Source organism: Phyllostomus hastatus, unplaced genomic scaffold, assembly GCF_019186645.2.
Source record: "Phyllostomus hastatus isolate PE091 unplaced genomic scaffold, TTU_PhHast_1.1 phas_contig_16, whole genome shotgun sequence".
NCBI lineage: Eukaryota > Metazoa > Chordata > Mammalia > Chiroptera > Phyllostomidae > Phyllostomus > Phyllostomus hastatus.
Genome location: NW_025333643.1, coordinates 22102473 through 22123563, shown reverse-complemented (window position 1 = coordinate 22123563; position 21091 = coordinate 22102473).

Genomic DNA, 21091 nt, shown 5'->3' with positions numbered 1-21091 from the left:
TAACCAAAGCATTGTTGTATTGGATCACTTAGTGTAGGAACAAAGAGATTCCTAAAGTACCACAATCACTGAGTGTGTTTGAATTATACCTCTGACCATGCACTTGCTTATCCACTCTTCATTTGATAAATATTTATTAATCAGCCACCATGCACTTGCACTTTTCTAGGTGTTGGAGATATAACAGTAAATAGAATGGAGAGAAATCTTTGTCTTCATGCAGAATGTATTCTAGTGGGGAGATGTCTCCACTAAATAAATGATAAAAACGTTAGGATATCAGCTGATGATGAGTGATACCTATAAGTCACAGAAAGGGAAGGATGCTGGAGTTGCAATTGCAAATAGGAAGGCTAGGGAAGGCCTCACTGAGAAGCTGGAGGAGGTAAGGGATCAAGCTGTAAAGTTACCTGGTAAAAGATCATGCCAGCTAGAGGGAATTAGAAGCTCAAAAGTCCTAAGTTGGGAGGTTTCTTGGTGATTTAAGGAATAGTATGGTGGAAAGGAGAGTAGCTGGAGATAAAGAAATGATGGAGGTTTGTACCTGGGTGGAAGCAGTGGAGGTGTATATTTGTTGCCGGTAGCACTGTAACATTTGCTAACAATTTAGATGTGACCTGTAACAGTTAAAGAGGAGTTTAGGATTATTCCAAAGACTTATGTCCAAGCAAATGAAATTATGGCATTGTCATTTACTGACATAGTGGACCATATTTACAATGTTATCATGATTTTTCAAGAAGAGGTTAAATCAGAGATGGTCAATATCTGAAAGTGAACCATTTCTTCATGCTGGATTCATGATGACATTGAGCATGGGCTTGAATGTGGCCTTAGCATCATTCTTGACATAGTTCTCCTGGAAACAAATAGGTGTCAAAGTTGACACTCAACATGAAGTGATCACTGGATTCAATTATACATGTGATTCAGTTAAGAAGCTGGGGAAATGTGTGACCCATCTCATGAAGAGTTCTAACCAAGAAATGACTTAATCTCTGTAAAATATAGTTTACTCTATTAATATACCTCAATTTTCCACTATTCCTTACCCTAGAGATCCATGCAAGGAAATGATTGGCAGAGTTATGCAGTTGTCTCTGGAACCCTCTGTCATCTTTGACTATAACATCTTTCATTGTAGAGTGGAATCTCGTTTGATGTGGGCCTGACTTATGTCACTTAGCATGATACTCTGACAAGCAGAAGACATGTTCTATTTATATCCATCTGTCCAGTATTTGGATGATTGTCAATGACCAATAGGTTAGTAACTTGAACATTTTTGAATTAACAAAGAACCTGATTTAAGGTGTCCTTACCACATTTAATAACAGCATTAAGCCTTTATTAAGTACCTAGGTATGCTAGGCATAAGATGACTAGTAGTGCAATCATGAGAACACTATGAGTAATATTTAATCATAATTATGCCAATATTTGTTAAGAATGTACTGCGTGTCACAAATTGGACATTGGTACACAATGCTGAGGAAGATTTCATTCTGACCTTAAAGTAGTTCAGAGTATCAGAGGAATACTCTCAATTAATGTCATGGTTTCATTGAGTATCACAGATTTACGCAAGCATGCCTCTTGAACAGAGCTCTTGGAAAGTCACCTTGTCCAATTTCCTATTCTTAGGCATGTAGGATAATATTCTTTTCATTGTCTAGGTGAACAACTGTGGGCCAAAGAGCATTAGAAACTTCCCCAAAGACACACACCTGAGCCTTTATAGATTTGTATTCTCAAATGGAACCATTTTGCCCTCCAAGAGATATTTGGAGGGCAAATGTCTGGAGATATTTTGGCTGTCACATTGGGAAGGTGTTACTGGCATTCACTTCAGAGTGGTGAATTGAGGCCAGGTGCTAGTACATGTCCAAGAGCGTACAGGTGAGCCCCACAACAAGGCATGATGGAGACCAAAACGTTATGAGCAGTGAGGCTGAGAACCTTGGTTTTACTCCTGCCATAGACAGATCAGAACTTGGATCTACTCGCTTCAAATCTGAAGGAGAGGATGAAGCACAAAGTCCAAATCTAGACACATATAGATGACACAAAGCCTCTTTAAGCTGTGAGGACTCCCTGGGTACACACTGGATAGTGGGGGAATGTTTGTTTACACAAGTGCTCTCAATGGCTTAGCTTGGCTTTCATCTTGTGCAATTTTGGACTTCGTTTTGGCTAGTGTACATGTGTTCTTAGTCAAACTGGATAGTGTTTGTTCAGACAAAAACCAAGGGGTTTGCTTAAAAAAAGAAAGAGGGAAAAACATCTCTTTGTCATTTGGTTGGCAACTTGCTGTTGACCTCCTAAATGAAGCCCAAAAGAGAAAAGCGAAGGCTTCAGTGCAAAGGCATTAGGTTCATGACGGTGAACCCTGATATGGGTATGTCATGTGCTGATGATTTGTAAATTCTCCTTCCTTTGAAAAAGATAAAAGAAAAACTGTCAAAGTCAGGACAGTGGTGAGGGCCAGAGAAAGGCTCAAAAAATACTTCAGTCTCTCACTACATGAGTTGGTCTTGAAAAGAAATCTTTTAACCCTCCAATGGCTTCTTGACACATGTAAAGTAAAACACCAAAGTTCTTACCATAGCCTGCAAGGCCCTGCCAAGTCCTCTACCCTTTTCCCTCCCTCTCACCCCCTCATTCCCCTCCAAGCCTCCTCTCTGTTCCTTGAGCACATCAGGCATAGCCCCACCTCAGGGCTTTTGCATTTGCTGTTCCCTCTGCTTGGAACTCTCTTCCACCATTACCTAATCTTGGAAGTGCTATCCCATCACTTTTGCTACATTTCATTTGTTAGAGTAAGTCATTAGGTTCCACCCTTATACAAAGGGACAGGGTTACACAAGGGCATAGACACCAGGAGGCAGAGGTCATGGGCACTGTTTGTGTTAGCAGCTGCCCAGGGGCCAAATGCAGACACACTAACATTTCCAGCATTTTTACATGGATATCCAGTGTCTTTTATCTGCCTGAGTACACAGTTAGTGTTCTCTAGTTCACTATATGCATCCTTTTAATAAATATGTATTAAATACATACAATATGCCTAAAACTGTTCTGGGTGCTGAGTGACAGCAGGGAATAAACCCACAAACCAAAAAGTGTAAATGATATCAGATGATTAAAAAGGTAAGAGAATAAAGATGGATGTTGAGGGAGGGGTTAGCCTCTTTGAGCAGAGATGTGAAGGAAGCGAGGGAGCAAGGCATGTGGAGATATGCGGGAAGGAAGTTCCATGCAGAGGTTTTAGAAGACTGTGGCTTTTTTTCTCACCTGCATGTTTTCTCTCTGACTCTTCTCACTTGCTCTGCAATAAAGTGAGCTGCCCTGCTCTGAGCTGCCCTAGGGAGAGGCTGATGGGCAAGGAACCAAAGGCAGCTTCAGCTGACAGTCAGTGGAGAGCTGAGGCCCTCAGTTCAAAAGTCCACGAGGAGACCAGTCCTGCCCACAACCATCAGTGGATGGCAGCGGACCCTTCCCCTTGGAGCTTTGAGATGAGACTGCAGGCAATACTTGGTGCAGCTTTGTGAGAGAATATGGGCTAGAGATTCACTGGTGCCCAGATTTCTGACCCACAGAATCTGTGAAAGATAAATATCATTGTTTTAAGTTGCTTAGTTTTGAGGTAATTTGTTATGCAGCAATAGATAATTAATACGTGTTGAATGAGTTCTTAATCAAAGTTCCCTTACCTGTAAACTGTGGAAAAAAAATGACCCCTTGTGTACGGTTGCTATGGGGACTAAAGGAGAAAAGGATGAGTAAGAAATGATTTCTCCTATCAAGGAGGGTATAGTGCAGTGGGAGGCTTTATGTCAGCTGTGGTACATGCATGTGGACATGGGGAGGGAATGGCCTGCCCAGAGCAGAAATGGCATAAACAAAGGTGTTGTGACAGACAGTGTATGATAAGTAGTGCGAGGCCCAGGAGTTTGTGGAAGGAGAGGTACAAGGTGAGGCTGGGACCTGACCAAGGCCAAATACTTCAGAAGACATGTATGTCCTGAGAAGGGCACTGAGGTGTTTTTTGGGCAGTGAGAGCATTGACGTGTTTTGAGCACAAGAACATAGCTGTGGCAAAAGCAGGCTTACAGTTGTTTATAGGGAAAATAGTACAATAATTAATAAATAATAATATAAGAATAAACCCTGTGTTTCATGTGCTCACAATTGTAAACCTACTTTTGCCATACCCTGTATGTTGGAAGGGCCTGGGACCATAAGGGATTTTAAGTTCTAAGCCAATAGGATACATCCTTAAATTGCTTTTATTTTTTCTTTTTAAAATAAATTAGCAATGCGTGTATTCTCATTGTAGACAGTTAATTTAGAAAGTAAAATTATTCTTTTTACTTTTACTTTTTTAGTGTTTTCATTTTTTAAAGATTTTTTAATTGTTATTTTATTACAGTTGTCCCAATTTATCCCTCTTTGCCCTCCTGTGCCCATCCCACCCCCCGCTTCCACAGTAAATCCCCGTACTGCTGTTTATGTCCATGGGTCATTCATACCTGTTCTTTAACAAGTCTCTTTGCCTTCTTTCCACTAATATCCTCCTCTTCCCACCCCTCTGGTCACTGTTGGGCTGTTCCATGTTTCCATACCTGTGGTTCTATTTTGTTCATTAGTTTATTTTGTTCATTAGATTCGTCTTATAGGTGAAATCATATGGCACCTCTCCTTTCCTCTTCCCAGGGGTATCCTAGTTTCAATTTGTGGTGTAACACACTGGGACACAACAACCAGTGATATGTCAGAGCTGGCTTCTATCAATGCTTATGTTTAGGGGCATCACATTAGTAGCTTGAAATTGGCCATATTTGTGCTATGTAAAGTGTCAAAGAATACAAATTAGAGCTCCCCCTGCAAATAATTTTTTAGAAGGATACTACTTGTAATGTATATCTATTAAGACCCTTTTCTACTTATTTACATGTAAACATTCATTTTGGACTGAGAGCTAGACAAATTAGTTAAAGGTTTAGAGCATGAATCCTGGAGTCTGGCAGCTTGAATTCAAATCCTCTGTTCTCTGCTGAGTTACCTTGGCTGAGCTATTTGAGCCTCAATTTCCTTCTCTGTAGAATGCACATAATAGTATAGCCTAACTCATAGTGAGGATAAAATGAGTGAACGTATGTAAAGGACTTGGAACAGTGCCTGCCACCCAGTAAGTCTCTGTAAAGTTTAGTTAATGTTGTTAGCCTAAGTGGGGTCATACTTAGGCAAGCTCTGAAACTTACTTTTTTTAATAATGCATTTTGGAGGAATTAGAGATTATATGTCCTTTTTCAAAAAAATAAGCTTTTTATTTTGAGATGATTGTAAGTTCACATGTAGAAAAACAAAGTGATCCTGTGTGTATCCTTTCACAGTGTCACCCACTGGGAACAACTGGTAAAACTGAAGGTCAATATCAAAAACCAAATGCTGACATTGTTACAGTCAAGATAGAGAACCTTTCCATCACCACAGAGGCTCTGTGTCAGCCTCTTATATCTTCACCTCCTCCTCTCCTGCCCCCACCCCCTTTGTAAACCCAGCAACTATTACTTCATTCTCCATTTCCATAATTTTGTGACTTCAAGAACATTTTATAAACAGCATTTTATAGTATGTACTCTCTTGGGATTGAGTCTTTTCACCCAACACACCTCTCCGAACATGCATTCTGTTGTTAGATGTATTAATAGATAATTCCTTTTTTACTGTTGCATAGTGTTTCATAGTGTGGGTATGCTAATGTTTATTTGCCATTGTTACTCATCAAAGGACATCTTGCTTATTTCTATCTGGGGCCATTAAGAATATTACAAACATTCATGTACAGGTGGGCTGTGAGCTTCCTTAGCTCCAATTTCAGGACGTGTAAAGAGAAAAGGAAACCTAGGACACTGGCTGCCATGCCATCTCCCTGATCGCAGACCCCCAACAGATCTGCCTTCTTCATTCCTTTCCAAGTTTCCTTAAGTTTGTTTTATATATAATGTCCAGTATTTTTTAGTTATATTTAGCAGGAGGAATAAACAAAAGTATGTCTGCTTACCTTCCCTGGAGGCAGAAGTCCCAGAATCCTTTCTAATTGCTGCGTACCAGCCTGTAGTATGAATGTATATATATATATCATAATTATTTCATCCATATTCCACATTTTCCCAGATTTTTACTCTAGAAACCATGTTTCACTGAATGGTCTTGTACACCCCTGAGGATATTTTTCTATGGTATTAATCAGAGTGGAATGGGATTGCTTGGTCAAAGGGTATAAATTCTTATATTTAGATAGATACTTCAAAATGTCCTCCAAAAAAGACTTTCCTAGTTTACACTCCCTTCTGGATAATATCTTATGGGCATCAAAAGCCAGCTATATGCTCACCTGATGTTTAGTGAGTGCAGTTGGAGTGAGATATATCTATTGTGGCCTGGATATGAACTCAAATATTGGCTCATCTGAATGTAGAATGTTTAAAATGGTGGATGGAGGCTGGATAAGAGGCTTGTGTCACAGCTGTTGCTCTAGTGTATCAGTGGTGAGGCTTTCTTGATTGGGTGAGAGACCTGTTCCCACTGATGGAAACACTCAGATTCAAGCCCTTATATCTTCTCTTAAACTTGAGACAGAGGGTTTGGTCAGCTGAAGAAATCAGCTTGCGTTTAGAGCCAAGGAGAAACCAGGCCACAGGTCTAAAGCTGTGGTATCACTAAAGTCAGGGAGAGCATAGAGAATGCCTTTGCTGTGGAGAAAGGAAAAGAGTTGAGTGGTAGGAAAAGGAGGAGTGAGGTGCCCAGGGAAACAGAACCAAAGCTGTGAAGAAGTAATCAGGCCAAATGGCTCAACTATACAGATGTATATCCACATAGTAACATGCAGACACATTCCTGCAAGACAGCAAGGTCCAAAGTCATGCATGTGGGAAAGGGACATTGGAGAAAGGCTGAAAAATCAAACTACTAGAAAAGCCCTGAGATACATTTCCAGTTTTTAGGTGAGAATAAGATGAAGGAGAAATTTTGGATCTGATTCTTGACAAAGGGACAGGATTTCAAAGGAGGAGTGAGAGAATTCCAGAAGAATGGAAAAGTACTAATAGTATGAATTTTCTTTACTGTGTAACAAACTTAGGAGCTTAAAGCAACACACATTTATTATCTCATAGTTTCTGTGGGTTAGGGATTTGGGGGAAGCTGGATGGGATTCCTTGCTCAAGATCTCAGAAGCCTGCAATCAGCGTGTTGACAATGGCTGGGATCTATCAGAGACTCAACTGAAGCAGGATAAACTTTCAGGTTTCATTGAGTTGCTGGCAGAATTTCTTGGGGCTATAAGCTTTATGACAGCTTGCTTCTTCAAAGTGAACAATATAGATGGAGGATGAAGGGAGAGAGAGAGAGAGAGAGAGATTCCAGTCTTACATAGCATAATATATCCCCTTTGGTTGGATGTATACACCCAAGCATAGAATAATACAAAGATGTGGATGGCAGGCACATTGGAGATCTCAGTGGACCCATTGTACTCTCTCTGCCATAATAGCAAAGAAAGATATGGAGAGATATTAGAATATTAGGTTCAAAAGAGAATGAAAGAGATAAATTGGCTGTTAAAGAATGTTGGAGGTCAGGATGCATCTGAAGTTTAGTGTTACATTCTAGGGAGCCTTGAAGTCTAGTCTGAAAGATTTGTCTTTTGGCATTGTGGAAGTTATTAAAGGATATTTCTATCCTTGGCCTCCTGTTGTTTCTTTAAGCCAGCATCCTTGCTGAGCAACCCATTTTTTGTTTTTAATTCTCTGCTCAGATACCCATTTTCCAAGCAATCATTTCTTTTTAGATGCGTTTTATAAATAAATGACAATTGGGACTTCTGGTCAAGATGGAGGTGTAGGTAGACATGCTTCACCTCCTTGCACAACCACAAGAAGAATTACAACCTCAAAACAAAAACACCTAGAACTGCCAGAAAACTGAACTGTATGGAACTCTGACAACCTAGGATTTAAAGGAGCCATATTCATATAAACATGTAGGAGGGGCAGAGTCACAGAGTCAGAGTGGAGATTACTCAGTGTGTCTGGAGCAGTGGCAGTGCTGGTAGTGCAAAGGGTGGTCCCACATTTATGTGTGGTAGATAAAAATCAGGAGAGACACTATTGTAGTGAGTAATCCCAGCCCCAACCCAGACCACCCATGCCAGGGTTCCAGCACTGGGAATATAAAGCCTCATAACTCCTGGCTATCAAAGTTAGTGGGGATTGAGATGGCAGAAGAAACTGCCGGTGTCTCAGGAGAATCTGTTTAAAGGGCCTGCATGGACTTAGAATGTATACAAACTCACCCACTGGGAATCACCACCAGAGCAACAGCTAGAATGGCACTAGTTGCATATGGAAAGTAGGTGAAGTGACTGGAAATGGGGCAAGTGCCAGGCAAACCCCCAGAAGCCAGGCAATGGCATTGTCCCCTCTCTGATCCCTCCCATCACACACAGCCATAAAGCTATAAAATGGGGTGCCACACCCTGGCAAATACCTAAGGCTCATCCTATGCAACTTAACAGCTATGCTAAGACAAGGAATCAAAGCAGCTCTACCTAACATACAGAAAAAAAAAAAAAGCACAGGGAAGCTGCCAAATTGAAGAGACAAAGAAATATGGCTCAAATGAAAGAACAGAACAAACCCCCTCAAAGAAGAACTAAATGAAAATGAGATAGCCAACCCATCAGATGCAGAGTTCAAAACACTGGTGATTAGAAATAAAAAACAACACTGGTGATTAGGATGCTGAGAGAACTAAGTATGTCAAAAGCATAAGGGAAGAAATGAAGTTTACATTAAGTGAAATAAAGAAAATTTCGCAGGAAATGAACAGTGAAGGGAATAAAGCAGGAATTCAAGTCAATGACTTGGAACATAAGGAAGATATAAACATTCGACCAGAACAGAAAGAAGAAACAAGAATTTAAAAACACAAGGAGAGTATAAGAAGACTCTGAGACATCTCCAAAAGTGCCAACATCTAAATCATAGGGATGTCAGAAGGAGAAGAGGAAGAATAAGAAATTGAAAACTTATTTGAAAAAATAATGAAAGAAAACTTCCCTAATTTGGTGAAGGAAGTAGACATACAAGTCCAGGAAGCTTAGAGTTCCAAACAAGATGGACCCAAAGAGGAGCACACCAAGACTCATCATAATTAAAATGCCAAGGGTTAAAGATAAGAGAGAATCTTAAAAATATCAAGAGAAAGACAGAGAATTACTTACAAAGGAGTTCCCATAAGACTATCAGCTGATTTCTCAAAAGAAATCTTGAAGGCAAGAAGTATTCAAAGTGATGAAAAGCAAGGATCTACAACCAAGATTACTCTGTCCAGCAAAGCTATCATTTAGAATGGAAGGGCAGATAAAGTGCTTTCCAGACAAGGTAAAGCTAAAGGAAATCATCACAAGCCATTACTGCATGAAATGTTAAAGGATCTTATTTAAGAAAAAGAATATCACAACCATGAACATTAAAATGACAACAAACTCACAACTATCAACAACTGAACTTAAAACATAAAAACAAAAATAAACTATGCAAACAACCAGAACAGGGACAGATTCATAGTTATGGAGATCATTTGAAGGGGAAAGGGAAAGAATGGGGGAAAAGGTGCAGGGATTAAGAAACATAACTGGTAGGTACAAAATAGGGTGTTGCTAAGAATAGAATAGGAAATGGAGAAGCCAAAGAACTTATATGATGACTCATGGAAATGAACTAAGAGGGGGATTGCTGGAGGGATGGGGAATACTGGAGTGAGGGGTCAAAGGGGGACAATGTGGGGCAACTATAATAGCATAATTAATAAAATATACTTAGAATAAAATAAATGACAATTGTATTTTAAAGTTAAGTATCTATGTTGAATTAACCTTGACCATTTTGTCATTTGGGGAGTTGTTGAAGCCAAACACACAAACACATTCTGTGCTGAGAAGCCAAACAGTATATAACCTCTTCACAATTTTCTCTAGAACAACTTGTGTAGAACTACTTGTAGAGAATAGAACGTGGGACTTGCTAAAAGCTTCATGTCTCTATCCTCACCTATGAGTGTCTGTTTAAGGAGCTATGTTAGAAAAGACAAGATTCTTGTGGAAATATTCAGAAAGATACAAATTTATGGAGATAGAGCTCATCAGACTATGTCATAAATAGGTCTCAAATATTAATGAAAAGATTGAAAAATAACAGCAGTGACAAATGAGAAAGTTCCCAGTAGGCAGAATTTCTAAGCATCTAAAGCAGTTATTTGTACCATTTTAATTGTGAAATATTTTGTGAACTTTCATGTAACACTGGTGTGTTCCTGTGAGTATCCTTGGTTAGTAAGGTATGCATTGGCTCAAATCAAACCTTTACAATAAATTTATAATTTATTAAAAATGAAAACCACATTGATGATTAAACTTTTTTTGTCTGTATGGTAAGAACTCCTTAGGGAATTTGTTGAAAGCTCTGAACTTTTCTCCTGAAAAATGTTTATAGGCAAAAAATTACATTCAGCTTCAGGGGTTCCTCAGCTCCTGGGTATATTGGTGGATTCTACATTAAGAAATCTTGAATTTTACATATATGTATTTGCAAAAAATATATGATGGTGGGAATACCTATTGGATTGAAAAATAACTCATGTATGAGGGAGACATACAGAGACAGAGAGAAAGAGACAGAAAAGCCCACACAGAAACAGAGAGAGAGAGACAGAGAGAGAGAGAAACAGAAATGGAGAGAGTGAGATAGATATAGAGAGCAGCAGAAAGAAAGGGATGCAAACAGAGGCAGTCAGAGAGAGATTCACATAGTGACAGAGAAACAGGGAGAAAGGGAGAACTGGGGACAGCGATAGACACATAGGCAGAGATTCAGTTGGCCAGATTGCTGTGGACACTGACAGGCAAGCATGAGACAGGCAACTTGAGAGGCAGAGAACTTGCAAGCCCATGAGCACTTAGGGGTGCTTCTGCCTGCCGACCAGTTTATCATCCTGACGGGGCTCTGAAGGGGTTGGTGGATGATTAAACAAAGAGGCAAGCTCTGCTGTGTGAGTTACTTCCTGGGTATAAATTAGGTGATTCAGAAAAGACATCAATATAGGCCTTGTGCCACCATTTGTTAAATACTCCTCTAGGACAGTGCTGCTGGGCTGGAAGGAATCAATACCTTTCAGCTTTCTAGAGTTTCTGTTTAACTTCTGAAGATGTTTTGCTGAACTTTTGGAAATGTGTTTATCTCATCTCACCCATGAACAGGAAGATGAACATTTAAAACAAAAACATGCTTTCAATTCTTCCCAGTAATTTGCTGAGTTTTTTCTGAATACCTGGTCTGTGTATACTACTCTTTTCAGGGGATCAGCCAAGGCTGGCATTAACGTCAAGAGAGAAATGGAAAATTTGATGTGCACAGAATTACCCACTGGTTCCCACACAGTAAAGGACTATAATTCATGCACTGAATGCTCAATGCGTTTTCATGTCTTGTAACATGAAAGTACTTGGAGTTTCAGATCTTGCTTGGAAAAGTGATAGCTCACATCTTAGTACATGTGTCCCTGATAAACATATGCTTTGAGCAGATATTCAGTCTCTTCTACCTGCTGAGTTGATGAAAACTATAAAGAATTTATTTGAAAGCCTCCTTTTCATGTGTCATCATCACATGGCATTAGGATCTCATTTGTGTCAGAGGAATGAGCTACTGTTCAATCAAACCTTAGCACAAACAGTTTTCCAAGCACCAAAATTAAGCATCTGTACTTCTGTCTATCCTGGGACCCACTAATTCAAGAAACTCAGAATTAGTGAACAGAAGCAGAAATCAAAATAAGCTTGATGAAATATAGTCTATAAATAAAGATGAAGGTTTAGTAGATACTTATGTTATGATCCATCTTCAAGGGATGAAAGGTACAATGATCAGCCAAGAAAGTGTATGACATGAAAGGATCCAAAAGACATTTTGGAGGGAACAGCCTTGACTAAGGTACCTGGGAATAGGAACTGTGTCTATCTTGATGATATTATTTAACATATTAAATTCAAAACAGTAACCAGCTATTAGTACATACTAAAATATATTTTTGACAAAAGAGTAACCAAATGAATAAAAGTAGTGTTGTTAAAATGAAATATGAATGCCTTAAACGAAGGACCTAGAAAATAATGTTTAACAATACAAAAAGGGCTCATTTTAAGGAGAAGGTTAATTGACTGAGAGATTTCAGAAAACCAGGAGCTGATAATACGAAATAGACATAGTTAATTCCATGACTGGAAAAGCATTTAAAAGTATCACTTAATTTGGTTTCTTTCTATACTTTGAGCCCCTTATACTATTTGCTCAAATAAAACTTTTTGCCTTGATGAGAACTCAGTTTATGGACCTTGACTCTTTGGTAGCAGAACAGTAAGTCTGTGGAATTCAAACATACATTTGGTATATACAGCCCTTTACTTTTATAGTGAGATTAATATTAATCCAACAATTGTGATGATTGTAGGAGCAGCTATTAATAGCATTTTCTACTTACTCTGTGCTGCACACTGTGCTGCATGTGTTATATGTCTTTAAGTTGTTATTTAATCACCAAAGAATCTGCTTTGCTAGATATTATCTTTGTCTTCTTTATGAGCACGAGGTTCACAGAGGCTCTGCTACTTGCCCAAGGTCGTTCAGCTAGATTGGGAATGGAAGTTCATGCAGAAACACATTTCATTACATTCCCAATTACTTTTATTTGCAAATGTTAACTTCAATGCTAAGCTAATTTGTCTGTGACATAAATACTTCACTGTCTGAGAATGTCCTAAATGAATTCTTTTATTCTGTGCCATGAAATATTTGCACATATGTCAGTGTTAATATTAGATTATTAACTCTTACTGGAAGAACTGGCTCCTTGAACCTCTTTACAGAGTGCCTGGCTTTGTGTCCCCAGAGCCTGACACGTAGAATGCTCTCCATAATTTATCCAGCAAGTAAATGAATGAGTGAGCAAATGTCACATGTAAATTATGACCTTTCTTTGGGCTCATCAAATCACTTTTATTGTGTACACAAATTTGTGTCTTACATGCTCATTATACACAAATTCAAAAGTAACAGGGAAAATGATTAAGAAGAACATTAGCTTTTGTAGTAGTGATGAGGTACATGGTTCTGTTTTCTCTCTTGGGGCCAGTGGTGGGACCTGTGGCTTGTATCTCGTTTCTCGTTGAAAACTGAGATTTCCAAACTCCTTTCACAGCAATTATAAAGGACATCTTGGGGGAGGGTGTCCTTCATAATTTTTCTCTAATTATTCCCCAGACTTTTACTGCAGCTATTCCTTGAGGGCTACATTTTACACTACAGTAGCCCATTTCCTTTACTATTCTTAACTCCCTTAATATTTGTGTCCATGTTCCACTACCTGTCCCCTCTTAGACTTTCTAAATATAAAACTGTAGGTGATGGGGACACTTCATCTCCAAGCTTCTTATACATTAAGAATAAGAAGAATGAATAAGAATAAGAAGCTTATTCTTAAATGAGCTTGGATTTTCTTTTACAGGTGCCCAGGAGGAGGTCTGTATTAGTGTATCAGAATTATATCTGACTGCTTGTGTGATGCTTGAATTTTTTGTGTCAACTTGACTGAACCACAGGGTTAAACATTATTCTGAGTGTATCTGTGTTTTTGGGTGAGGTTGATATTTGAATTTGTAGATGAGTAAGCAGATCGCCCTACCTAATGTGGGTGGCCTTGAACCAATTAACCAAAGGCCTGAAAAGAACAAAAAGGCTGACCTGCCTCCCAGTAAGGGGCAACTCCTCCTGCCTGAGTATTTGAGCCAGAATGTCCATCTTTTACTGCCTTTGGATGTGAATAGAAATATTGGCTTTTCTTAGAGGTCAAGGTTGCCAGTTTTTGGATTGAGGCTTACACCTTAGTCCTTTAGCTTGCTGATTGCAGATCTTGTGATGCCTCAGCTTCTATAATGATGTAAGCCACTTCTTACAATAAATCTATCTATCTATCTATCTATCTATCTATCTATCTATCTATCTATCTATCATCATCATCTATCTATCTATCATCTATCTACCTATCATCTATCATCATCTACATCTTGTTGGTTCTGTTTCTCTGGAGAACACTGCTAATACAGCTTGTAATAAAAAAGCCTATAAAACTTAAATAAGAAGTCTACTTGTCTCACATGAGAAGTAGTCTGGGAATAGACAGTACTGGATTGACATCGCAGCATAGTGACGGAGACCCAGGCTCCATCCATGTTCCTTCTTTGCCCATCTGTGTGGCTTTCTCTCATGCTCATAAGGTGCCTGCTGCACATCTAGGAGCTGCATCTGCATTCCAGGCAGGAAGGTGATGGAGGGGTAAAAGGCCAAATGGGCTTGTGGGGAGTGTCATACAGCAGCATGGTTAATACCTTATTGACCAGATGTATGCCACATGGACACTCTGACTTCCAAGGGCCTGGAAGACAGACTATTAGCTCAGCAGATTACTGCCACAGATACATTTTAGGTTATGTTAGGAAGAAGGGGGGACGTATATTGGGTAGGACACTAGTAATATTCTCCACAAATTGTTAGGTAACCATATTAAAATCAAAAGATAGATTTCAGCACTTTGCTGGCTTTGAAGATTATGTAGATTCACAAGTAATTTGAAATTAAATGTTATATGCAAAGTTTCTCCAGTGCTTCCAAAAAATAATTTCACTTAATAATGCAATCACACTTACATTACTGTGCATCTACCAAATGCCATGCACACTGTCACTGCTATCTGTGTGCTACCTCTTTTGATTCTATTGTCTCCATTTTACAAACAGAAAATGAACCTCAGATGGACTTTACATAAGTTGTTTAAACTGCACAGCAAGCAAGTAGAAAAATCAGGTTAGAACTCAGGTCCATCTTGCCCTTACAAAATCCTTATGAAGCTCTTGTTCTTCAAGAAAGAACATATATTTCACATGTGATAACATGTGTATTTTTAACTCTAATGCTTACTTAACACAGTATTTTGTAATTAATAAGCTGTTGTAAATATCTGTTGATCATATCAGTTTTTCTAGTTGCAGACATTGAAAAAGTTTTAAATTTTGGTTATTGTATTTTCTTTATTTATGCAAGTTCAATTTGGTTCTCTTAAAATCTACAACACCCTTTTTATAATTCCCTGTACCATTAATTTATTTTCAAATTTATCTTTTATTTCATTAAACATAGAAACATAACTTTTTATAATCCATGTCTGATAATTATAATATCTGAAATATTTAGGTACCACTTATTTCTGTTCATTCTCACTCATGGTACATTATTTACTTACGTACTTGTTGTCTGCATGCTGCTCACTGCCCATAAACAGCTATTTGTGTGTGGGGTGGGGTGGGGTGGGGTGGGGTGGTAGGGGTGCAGGGAAGGTAGTTCCTTATGATGAACTACTACTTTAATTTAAAATAAGTTTATATGTTTTGACCATTTAGGTACTACAAAATTGGGGCTGTACATCCTTGAAAAAGCCTATCTATGGTTTACATTTTCTTAGGGACAGTTCTCTCTTTCTTCTATTCTTTTCTCCTGCTCTGCTCACTGCCAAGGTACATCTCTCGAAAACTACTAGGGTGGAGAACAGAGGGGGTGAATATACTCCTGATTTATCTTTTCCCTGAACCTGTAGCCTTCTGAGACCTCAGCTTAATGCCTCTGGCAGGTGGTTTACAGACACACAAGACTGAATGGGCTCCCTGCTTTAACTTTTGTTCCCTAGACCACACAGCCATCCAAAACACAGCTCAGTTTCTTTCTGATTTGCCAATGGCTCCAGTGCTAAAGCAACTATGAAGTTTTCCATTTACCTCTTTTATTTTAGAAGTTACTTAGTATTTCCTTTCTATTTTGTCAGCTCTTTGAGGCTGTTAAAAGGATTACAAATGTTTAATGCAGTGGTTTTAGTTTTTTTCACTATAACCCGATCTATTATTACACCTCATCAACTTTTTAAAGAATCATCTTCAATAATGTTTTCCTTTTTATAATTGGAAAAAAATAAGTTCAGGAACTTTAAAGCTTTATGTAACTTATACCCTATTCTCTCTCCCTCCCTCTCTCTCTCTCTCTCTCTCTCTCTCCACCCTCCCCGACTCCTTCTCTCTCTTTCTCTCTTTTCTTAACTGAGATCATTCTAGCTTCTTGGAATCCATATTTTTTCCCAATGTAACCATCATCTTCAGAGTGTGAAAGGGAGATGAAGTGAGCATATGGTAACCACTGCAATGAAATTTGGGCCTCAACCCTTGTCTTCATGGGATGTGGGATTGTGTACATAACTACCATTTTTCTATAAAATCAACCAAATTGGCTAACTTACTTAGCTTATTTAACATTTCTCCATAAAGAAACTGATCTAAACTGGATTAATCTGGTAGAAAAACCAGAGATATCCATAAAGAGGTAAGTTGGGAAGGCAAGTATGAGCCACCCACTTCCTTAATATGAATGCAATTCCAGACTGCATAGATTTTGCAAGTCTTAAAATGAAATTCTGTCATTTTAGCCTTCATTAACCTTTAGTTGTATTTTTTTCATGCTTCATGAAATGCACTTAGGCCCTCTGTTTTGTTATTATGGGAAAGTCACATAAGATGTGTTATCTTCTGTTTAGTAAATTTTGTAATATTATGACTTCCTCCCTCTCTATTATAAATGTATTTTTTCTTTCTAAGTTCTCTGTAGTCCTCTTTAGACATTTTATATTTATTACTCATCTGACAAATACTCAATTTACTTTTTTTTCTAAATGGAGATAACTTTGTTTTTATTTTCTCATTATTTGGGTAATACATCCCTGTGAAGATACAGTGAACCAAAGCTCTTCTTTGCAGCACTTTCCAGAGATAATTTCTATTGCTCTATTTACAATTTTAGTAAATACTATTCTAAAGTTCTCTTTATTTTTCTCTATACATGTATGTAAGTTTGTATAATATATTTATATTTATTTATAACATACATACATACTTTTATGAAATATGTAAGTATGTATGTGGATATACACATATATAGTCATAAAAATGTGACACACTTATTTGATTCTGTGAATATGAGAAAAACAGACTGTTCTTTACCAATAAAACATGTGTGACCACATTTGTCTCTAAGGGTTGGCAACATTTCTTTCTAGATCAGATAACCTTTGCTTAGCAAAAAGCATTAAATAGGCCATTTATCAACAAAATGATGGGCTCTGTACAGGTCCTCAAAGTAGAAAAATGAAATAATGAGAACTAAATTCTCATCATAATGAATCTGAGAGCTCTCAGGAGCCACTGTGGAAAGAGGCAAATGGGCTTGGAGGAAGGACAGCTAGCCAGCAAATTGGCTAGAGACAAGCTGAAAGCCAGTGGCAGTTGCGGAGGGTTAAAAAAGAAAGAAAACATGGTGGATCAAATCCAGACTTTAGTCCATCTCTGTGATGAGTGAGTACCCCTTCTTTTACCACTGTCCAATCACTCTTTCCTAAAACATCTATAGAGGAGCTTATACATTATCTTTTGTCTTCATACTTTGTGGTGTGAAGGCACTAGGATGTATCCAATGTAGCCTGACACCCTTCAAAAAAAGTGCAAGCAAGGAAGGGATTCTGAGCAAAGCAGGAGAATTCAGCATGAGTTAGAAATTGGAGCCAGAGCTGGTAAGAAGATATATAATCTGGGACTCAAACTCAGGCCCCAGTTCTTGATCACGAATGTCCTGAGCATGGAAGCCTCATCCTTCCCACATACCACCCCCACTGACCTTACCTTTGTATAGTCCAATAGCAATATTATAGCCCAATTAGTATTATATCCATAGTCATTTAGGGATTTCTCAACTCCATACTGTATCCTCACCCCTTAGCTGTTCTGGAACTCCCCAAAGCAGCTTTGATGGGCTATTAGCAAATGCCATCTCTTTCTTTTCACATCATATAAGGTAGGACATTTTGAGTTATTCTTATCATTATTCAAAAAAATATTTGAGAAGCTTTCGGTGATGTCAGCTTCAAATATTAAAAGTGAGACTTTCTTTTTTTTTTTTTCCTGCACTCTAAGAAGACAAGGAATCCAATTAAAAAGTGGGCAAAGGACTTGAACAGACACTTCTCCAGGGAGGACATACAGAAAATCCAAAGACACATGAAATGATGTTCAATATCGCTAGCTATCAGAGAGATGCAAATTAAAACCACAATGAGATACCACCTCACACCAGTCAGAATGGCCATCATAAACAAAGCAACAAACAACAAGTGTTGTAGAGGTTGTGGAGAAAAGGTGCACTGTTGGTGGGACTGCAGACTGGTATAACCACTATGGAAAGCAGTATGGAACTTCCTCAGAAAACTAAAAATGGATCTGCCTTTTGACCCAGCAATTCCACTGCTGGGACTCTATCCTAAGAACACTAAAACACCAATCCAAAAGAACCTGTGCATCCCAATGTTCACAGCAGCACAATTTACGATAGCTAGATGCTGGAAGCAACCAAGATGCCCATCAGCAAATGAATGGATCAAAAAACTATGGTACATTTACACAATGGAATTCTATGCAGCAGAAAGAAAGAAGGAACTCCTACCCTTTGCAACAGTGTGGATGGAGCTGGAAAACATTATGCTAAGTGAAACAAGCCAGGCAGTGAAAGACAAATACCATATGATCCCACCTTTAACAGGAACCTAAACAACAAAACAAAGAAGCAAGCAAAATGTAACCAGAGACTTTCTTTTTTTTAAAAGATTTTATTTATTTATTTTTAGAGAGGGAAGGGAGGGAGAAAGAGACAGAGAGAGAAACATCAATGTGCGGTTGCTGGGGGCTGTGGCCTGCAACCCAGGCATGTGCCCTGACTGGGAATCGAGCCTGCGATACTTTGGTTTGCAGCCCACATTCAGTCCACTGAGCCACGTCAGCCTGGGCCTGAAATGAGACTTTCTTAAAGTGCCTGGTATACACTAAGCCCTGAAAAACAGGTTGCTTTCTTACTTTGTATTGATCCAAGAAGCTATTACCAGGGGCAGGGGTGATGAATGGGGTTGAAGAAACAGAGACTGGTAGAAAAAAATATGTGTGGTGCTATCAGAGCCTAGATTTTTGTTCTACTCTCTCAATCAGTAGACTACCTTCCCCATCCATCCCTGACAAGGGACTGGATATTTCTTTTCTGGAGAAATTGAATTGAGAAGTGGCTTATTTTGTCACCATCCTGCAACTAACCCCATTCTTGTATAAAGAGATTTCAATTTGCCTTTTTACTATCTCACATTTTAGTTAAGAAGAGCAAGGATTGCCACACTTTTGAGAAAAGCCTTCAACTTGATAGACAGAGACATTTTCAACAATAGCAGTGGCAATAACAGAGAGTAATCAATACCCTCAGAGATATTACAAGATATGGCATATATGATGTGAGAACAAGATGATATAGAAAGAAAAACTCTAAGAAAGAGAAAAGACTTTTAGAAGTTAAATGCTGAACTGAAATGAAAACGAAAGCTGAAATTAAAAGTTTAGCCCTGGCCTTGGCTGCTGTGGCTCAGTGTATTGAGAGCCAGTCTGCAAACCAGAGTTGCTGGTTTGATTCCCAGTCCAGGCACATGTTGGGTTGAGGGCCAAGTCTCTGGTAGAGGGTGCTCAAGAGACAACCACACATTGATGTTTCTCTCCCTCTCTTTCTCTCTCCCTTTCCTTCTCTCTAAAAATAAATAAATATAATATTTAAAAATAAAAAATAAAACAAGTTTTATAGAAGAGCATAACAAAAAAAGAAAAATGGATAACAGAGAAAAGATTAGAAAATTAGAGAATGATTCCAGGAAGCCCAAGATACAAATAATAAGAATTTCAGAAAGCAAAACTAGAAAAAGGAGAAGGAAGGAAAACATGAATTAATTAAGAAAAACATCTGAAAGTGGAAGCACTGAGCTCCTGAATGAAAGGGACCCCTAGGCAGTGTTTTTTAAAAATATTTTATTTATTTAATTTTAGAGAGAGGAAAAAGGAAGGAGAGAGAGAGGGAGAGAAACATAGATCAGTTGTTTCTCATACGCCCCCAACCAGGGACCTGGCCTGCAATCCAGGCATGTGCTCTGACTGGGAATTGAACTGGCGAACCTTTGGTCTGCAGGCCGGCACTCAATCCACTGAGCCATACCAGCCAGGCCCCCCTTAGCAGTGTTGTAGTTTAAATAATGACCACCCAAATTTGTGTTCTCGAGGAACATCAGAATGTAACCTTATTTGGAAACACAGTCTTTGAAGATATAATTGGTTAAACTAAGATGAAGTCATGCTAAGTTAGAGTGGGTCCTAAATCCAATGACTGGTGTTCTTATAAGAAGGCCATACAGCAACACACAGAAGAGACACACAGAAAAAGCCCATGTGACAATAGACAGAAATTTTAGTCATAGAGCTATAAGCCAAGGACTGGAAAGGGTTTCTAGCAACCACCAGATGCTGGAAGAGGGGCATGGAACAGATTTTACCTCAGAGTCTCCAGAACAAACAGTTTTTGACATCTTGATTTCAGACTTCCATCCTCCTGAAATGCGAGACACTAAATATCTGTTGCTTTAAGCCATCCAACTTGTGGTATTTTGTTACTACAATCCTAGGAAACTAATACAAGTCCTCAACCCTATGTATGAAATTAGACCCACACTTAAAAATTAAAAATCACAATGTTTTAAAACTCCAAATTAAAGAATGAGTTCTAATAGCTTCAAAAGGGGAAAAAATAAGTCACATGTAGAGAATCAGGAGTCAGGATGATATCAGATTTCTCATCATCAGCAACACTGGGAACTCAATGGACCAGTGAAATTATGTGTGAAAATAATTATCAAGCTAAAATTCTACTCAGTCTCTCAAATAAGAATAGACAAATGACACTGTCAAACTTGCAAGGACTCAAAATATTTACTTCCAAGGGTATCCTCCCCTAGGAAGATTCTGGAGGGT